Source organism: Papaver somniferum, chromosome 4 (assembly GCF_003573695.1).
Source record: "Papaver somniferum cultivar HN1 chromosome 4, ASM357369v1, whole genome shotgun sequence".
Lineage (NCBI taxonomy): Eukaryota > Viridiplantae > Streptophyta > Magnoliopsida > Ranunculales > Papaveraceae > Papaver > Papaver somniferum.
In genome coordinates, this window is record NC_039361.1 from 95,771,116 (window position 1) to 95,777,115 (window position 6,000).

General features: G+C 32.8%; 1 long non-coding RNA gene across 1 annotated transcript; it reads left to right on the forward strand.

Annotated features, from left to right (window-relative positions):
* Nucleotides 1-2,628: 2,628 nt before the first annotated feature.
* LOC113276156 lies at nucleotides 2,629-5,199 on the forward strand. Its single transcript, XR_003324092.1, has 3 exons — nucleotides 2,629-3,735; nucleotides 4,397-4,481; nucleotides 5,004-5,199. It is a non-coding gene; the product is annotated as an uncharacterized LOC113276156 (long non-coding RNA).
* The last annotated feature ends 801 nt before the right edge of the window (nucleotides 5,200-6,000 follow it).

A 6,000-nucleotide genomic window follows, 5' to 3' on the forward strand; every position in this document is an offset into this window, starting at 1 on the left:
TACTTTTCTCCTACAAAATAAACATAGTTAATCAATATTTATAATAAAACGATTATCGATGCCGAGACGCAAAATGCACAATGTCACTTAAGATGTAACATTAAAGCACTTGAGATGTGATAAAAGATAACAAAATGATATAGAAATATGCATTATTAGGCGTTGATCACCCTTATGGTTTGTGTGGCTTTTTGATTTAGCGGGATTAAGTTCTAGCCCATGTTGGTAGGCTTTATCAAAGGATCATAAGGTGTTCCGATTGAAACTCATATTTGAAAAGTCACAATACGTTGAATCAATTTGTGTTTACATGAGTTGTGTTTAGCATAACATATGTGTTTCGGGCTTTCAACTTTTGCTATTGGCACACATTAGTTAAAACCGTTTCAACCTTTCTCTGGTAAAGGTTGCTTTTATTAAGTTCTTTTTTTCTTGCGAGATGATGACAACACATTGGGGTAGAGTTCTTATTGAACTTGTGCTTAATGATATATCTTTCTGGGGAGAAGAGGCTGCGGAATTTGAGGTAACAAATTTGTTAGTTAATTGTTTTCCTGTTTAAGAAAAGCCTATTTATATTGCATATATTTTGCTTTTGCTTAACAAAATTTCGGTGCAATTGATGTGTTTCATTATATTATGTATGGATGTGTGTGTGTGTGATTCAATTGTTTCCGGTTAAGAAAAAATGTGTTAATTTATTTGGCTTATTGTTTGATATCTTCTTTATTTTTTGGTATCACGTGTTTTTGCTTAACGAAATTCGGTACAATAGCGGTGCTATAATGTCTATGTTTGTTTCAATTGCTTTCGGTGAAGAAAATAATTACGCAGGTCAATTTATCTTGGTTTGTATGTATTTTTATGGCTTAAGAAAATACGAGATCATTTTTTTAGTCCATTCCGGGTAAGATAACCTAAGTTAATTTGGATCTTAGTTAGACTTATCAAATTGGAGGATTCAGTTATTCAAGTCTAATCGAATGCCTTGACAAGAAAAACTAGTTAACTAACCTAGTGTTTGTCTTGTCTAAAGGTAAAGGTCTAAGTTATTGTTTGAATAATTAAAGCTTGATGAGATAAATAAAGTTAACTCTGATCTTTATTCTGGTCTTATCGAAATAAGCGATTGTACATACACAATCGGTTTAACAAGGGAATTAAGTTTCTCAGTCGATTTGTTAAACTATTAGGGAAAATTGCTTCGGGTAATTGTTTCACTAATAACATACTAAAACTAAATTACTTGTAGTTTCGGTTTTAATATTAGTTATCTAAAGGGTATGTGAAACCTTCGTGCTTAACTCTTATAGGTTGTTTACAAGTCTTTTAGATTTGTAAGATCCTTTCAATTTGTCCTTTATTTTCTCGAACCTTTGTCATTTTGTGACAAAAAGTGGGAGAAATATATAGAGTAAACAAGTGATTTTCAATTACTAAGGAAAGGACAATTGTGCTTAAAAGTTATATCTAACGAAAGAGTAAAACACTGACTAAGGGGGAGAAACATATCATATTGCTGTTGTAGTATTCTGACTACAAAAAGGGGAATAACAAAGATGTTTGGCTTGAATATTTACCTATATTACCTTTAGGAGGAGTAAAATCTTTTGTTATTCAAATGTCAACAACATAATTTATTGATTGGATATATGCAGGTTATTGTGCTGTTGAAACTTGGAATCAAGTATATGTAAAATGAATTCTTTTGTAATTTTTTTATCCATATGTAATAACAGTTTTGTCACTAAAATTAACAAAGGGGGAGATTGTTAGAGCATAACTCGGTTGAAATCACCAATCGTTGGTATGTCAAGTTTGGTTGTCATATTTTAGTGTGTCAAAACTCATTTATAGTCGCTTGATTAAATACTAGTGTAAAGACCCTCAAGATCGTCAATGCTATTAGACCAGTCAAGTGATGAATTAGCCGATAATAACTCGATTAGTTTAACACGAACGATAATTAATAGGAATTAATCTAACAATGATCTAGATACGAAACTAGTACCATCGGTTATATCTCGAAAAGTTATGCGAAATGGACTACTCGAACGTGTGAATCAGATGTCTGTTGAAGAAGAAAACATAAAGACAATATGAAGGGTAAAATCTTCATTTCCGGAAAAAAATCTTTTGATGCAACAAGGACACGTTGTGGCTTTCCCTTACCAGATTTTTGGGTTCCTTTAACACTTTCATCGGCTTTTATCTTCAAACCGATCGAGATTCGAGAAGAGTTTATTCTTATCTTATTCTTTTTCTTTTCTCTCCTTTTCTTCTTCAGTTTCTCTCTATATTCTTCTTCTTCTGCGAGTTTTAGAGAATTGAGTGGAAGTTCTGTGATCAGTAGAAGGTGGAGAAGATCATGCAGTGGTCTTCGGTGATGGTAATGGTGTCTTTGGTGGATCCAGATTCGAATGAGGAAGAGATTTAGAAGATAGGGTTTCTACCAAAATCTCATAGAGGAATTAAGATATGAAATTAGTGTTCTAGGAGAAGGAATTGATATGGGTTATGTCTAGTTGAGTTATAAAGTTGATTCAGTGAAGAATCGAGGGGTTAGGGTTTCTGCATGTTGTGTTGGAATTCGGTTTGAGTAAGAATTAAGAAGATATAGACGGAAATACAAGATGGGTTTGCATAATTGAAGAGTTAATTGATGTATTGGGTTTGAATTAGAGATTGAAGACAGTTAGGGTTTATGTGTTCTTCCCAAAATTATAATTAGGGTTTCAGCGGAATTGGTTTAGTGAACTGGCAATTCAAAGGAAGCTAGTGAAGGGGTAAGTTTCTATGTCGTTTAAATTCTGTACTTAGTGTTGAATTATGTATAGTCTGATGTAGTTGAATAATGAGATGAGTTTAAGGAAGCTGTTAATACCGTTGTTGTTATATTTGGATGAATAGATGATTTCAAGAGATGTGATTGAGTAACTGTGGTTGTAGTTAGTCTGTATTTGGGATGATATATGAATTATATATGAATTATATATCATGAGTAACTGTGGTTGTAGTTAGTCTGTATTTGGGATGATAATTATGTGGTTGTAGTTAGTCTGGTGGTGGGTTCCTGAGTTAAGCTAAATGAGATGGCGTGTTTAATAGATGAATTGAGGATTGTTTTAGATTTGATAGTTTATGAATTATGATCTGAGATAACTATGGTGGTTTACTGTTGTGTGTTATATGGATTTTAGATGAATGTTAAGGAGATGCGGTTACAGATGGGTATTTGGTGTTGATTGAAGTTGTGTGATTGTTAATGGACTCATAGTGGAGTTAGATGAATGGGGTGTGTGATGGAGATGAAATTGTTTACCCAGTGATGCTGTATTGAGATGCAAGTGAAGTTAACTGGAGTTACAGAATTGAGGTTGGAGTTAGTAATGAAACTGTGATCGAATCAGTTGTGTGTGTATGATGCTGAGTTTTATGGCCTGTGATGTTGTTGGAAGGTTAATGAGATGAAGTGATATTGACGTTATAGTGAAATGAGTAATGGAATCTGGTTGCGGTGTAAGTCTGAGAAAGTGGTGACAATGGAATAGAGAGTGAAGATATAGTTGTGTATATAGATAAAGTGTGGATTGGTACTGCAATTCCAGGTGTTATGGGTGATTACATTGAAAGTGTAGAAGCTGCAGTTTGTTTGGTGAATGAGCTAGGTTGATATGTAATGATAGATGTGTATCTTGATGATAATCAATGGAAGCTTGCTTCTGCTATATGAAGGTAAGCCGAATTTGTATTTATGATTGATTTTTGAGGTTGTATCGAATTTATAGAATTGTATACTTTGGATAATTTGTGATTGAATCAAATGGATATAATCAGGTTTAATTGTAGCTGCAATTGAACTTGGGCCTATTAGTCATCCCAGTCAGTCTAGCTGGCTCAATCTGTTTAGATGGCTTAGTGAATTTGAATGGGTTAACTCAGTGATTAGACTCGACCAGGCTCGACTCAGTGGACCTTGACCGATTTGACTCAGTTGACTATTGACTAATTAACCTGACCTTGGGCGTTGACCGTTAATTGACCTTGTTGACCGTTTGTGATTGCTAGTTGACCAGATTGACTAGGCCTTAGATTATTGGGCCAGTTTGGTAGACATGGGCTTGGGATTAAGGCTATTTTTCCCATGACGATGAATTGGACCCTTATGGTCTGAATTAAAATTTGGTTCCTTCAACAAAAGTTGTGGATGTTCGTAAGACTTAGCCTAGTAGACTATAGAACTAACCTAATTGTATCAGTAAACCTTAAATATGCTAAAGATAGATAAATAAAAGGTGTAGAATCTTAAATGGGCTTAGAATCATTAGAAAGACTTGTATGATTTCTTGTGTGAGCAATTTTGGCGAGATTCTTAGAGTTCTTGTGTGATTAACAGTTAGTCTATATTAACAACGATCGATTCAAAGGACGAACCAGTGGATCGTGGATCTCGAGCTAGGCGTGGCTTGTCATCAAAAGAGGTGGGAATACATTTAACTCTTTTGTAACCATTGTTGTTTCTTTTACAAAAGTTTATGCTTAACAAACTCATGCCTTGTCTAGTTGTACTTTCCATGCTTTGTTTAAATTGCATTACGATAATTTTGTTGGTTTTGTTAATCTTTTCATGGTTTGGAAAGGACCTGTAATGTTTGTTGTCAATATGAATTGTTAAGAGAAATGATAATTTCCACGTGTGGTATATAGGATACGCTCCTTCACATTTATATCTACATGAATTCAGTTTTTGTGCTTACAACGGGTCATCCTGGTCTTGGTGATGTCAATAGCTATTGACTGTGGTTAGCACAAATAGTATACATTTTTTGAAGAAGGAGTTTGTCCATGTACATGTTTGTGTATATTCAACGACTTGGTCACTTTTTAATGTTTGGGAAAACATTATTGTTTTCCAAATCTTGCCATGATTACTTGAAAGTTAAATGTTATTTCTACTGGGCAGCCCTTTTAGGGATGATGTGCTCACCCATTCTCACTTTCAGTTTCAGAGACAGATCAAGATGTGCACGTGACGATGAAAGCTTCGGGGATTTAATTACGATAGTTAGATAGCTTCCGCTATTTTTGATTTGTGTTTATATTCTATTTGCAAACCAAAACACTAATGTATATGTATCATTTGAGAGGAGTTTTTGTATTTATATATCTCAGAGTGGGGCTAGTTTTTGGGTTAAGTTTTTCAGCAGTTTTGTTAATTGATTGTTTAAGTATGTGATTTAGATCCTTAGCGCTTCTTTATTTAGTTAATCTATTAGTTTAGTCAGCTGCTAGCTTTGGGGGCGCTACAGACTTGGTATCAGAGCTCATTATTAGATCTTATATGGGAAACAATAGATAATAGCCAATGCCAGATAGATTACTAGATTAGTTTGGAACTGGGTTGGGTTTGTGAGATAAATCTTAATCACTAAAAAGCTATCAATAATTAAAAGATTTATTTGATTGATTGATTTGTTTGTTTGGTTGTTTGTATATGTAATGAAGTAAAGATTGTAGGGTACACCAATAACTTTAGCTAATTAAGATTTAGAGAATAATTAGTCTAAAAAGTATGAATATACAATACTAAAAATAAATAATTGTGAGATTAGAATTATTGATAGATCTTGAAAGTCACATAGATATTTATTTAATACCCTGACTTATATGTAGGGTCAACAATTTATAATCACAGAAATGTTAATAATATTGTTGGGATTTAATAATATTTGGAAGAGTAGTTAGAATAATAGTTCAATCAACAATGTTAATAACAAAAATATTATAATAGTAGTTGTAGATGATAATAAAAGTAATAATAATTTTAATTAAGTAATGTTAGCCTTTATCAATTAGTATCATGTTAAACTTACCTTAACTAAAATTTCAATAAAGATATATGACGATAAAAATAATAATTATGATTAAATAGTTATGGAAAATTAATAATTCTTATCTATGGTTAAATTTTATAAATTAAAATAATGAAAAATTAGGAAT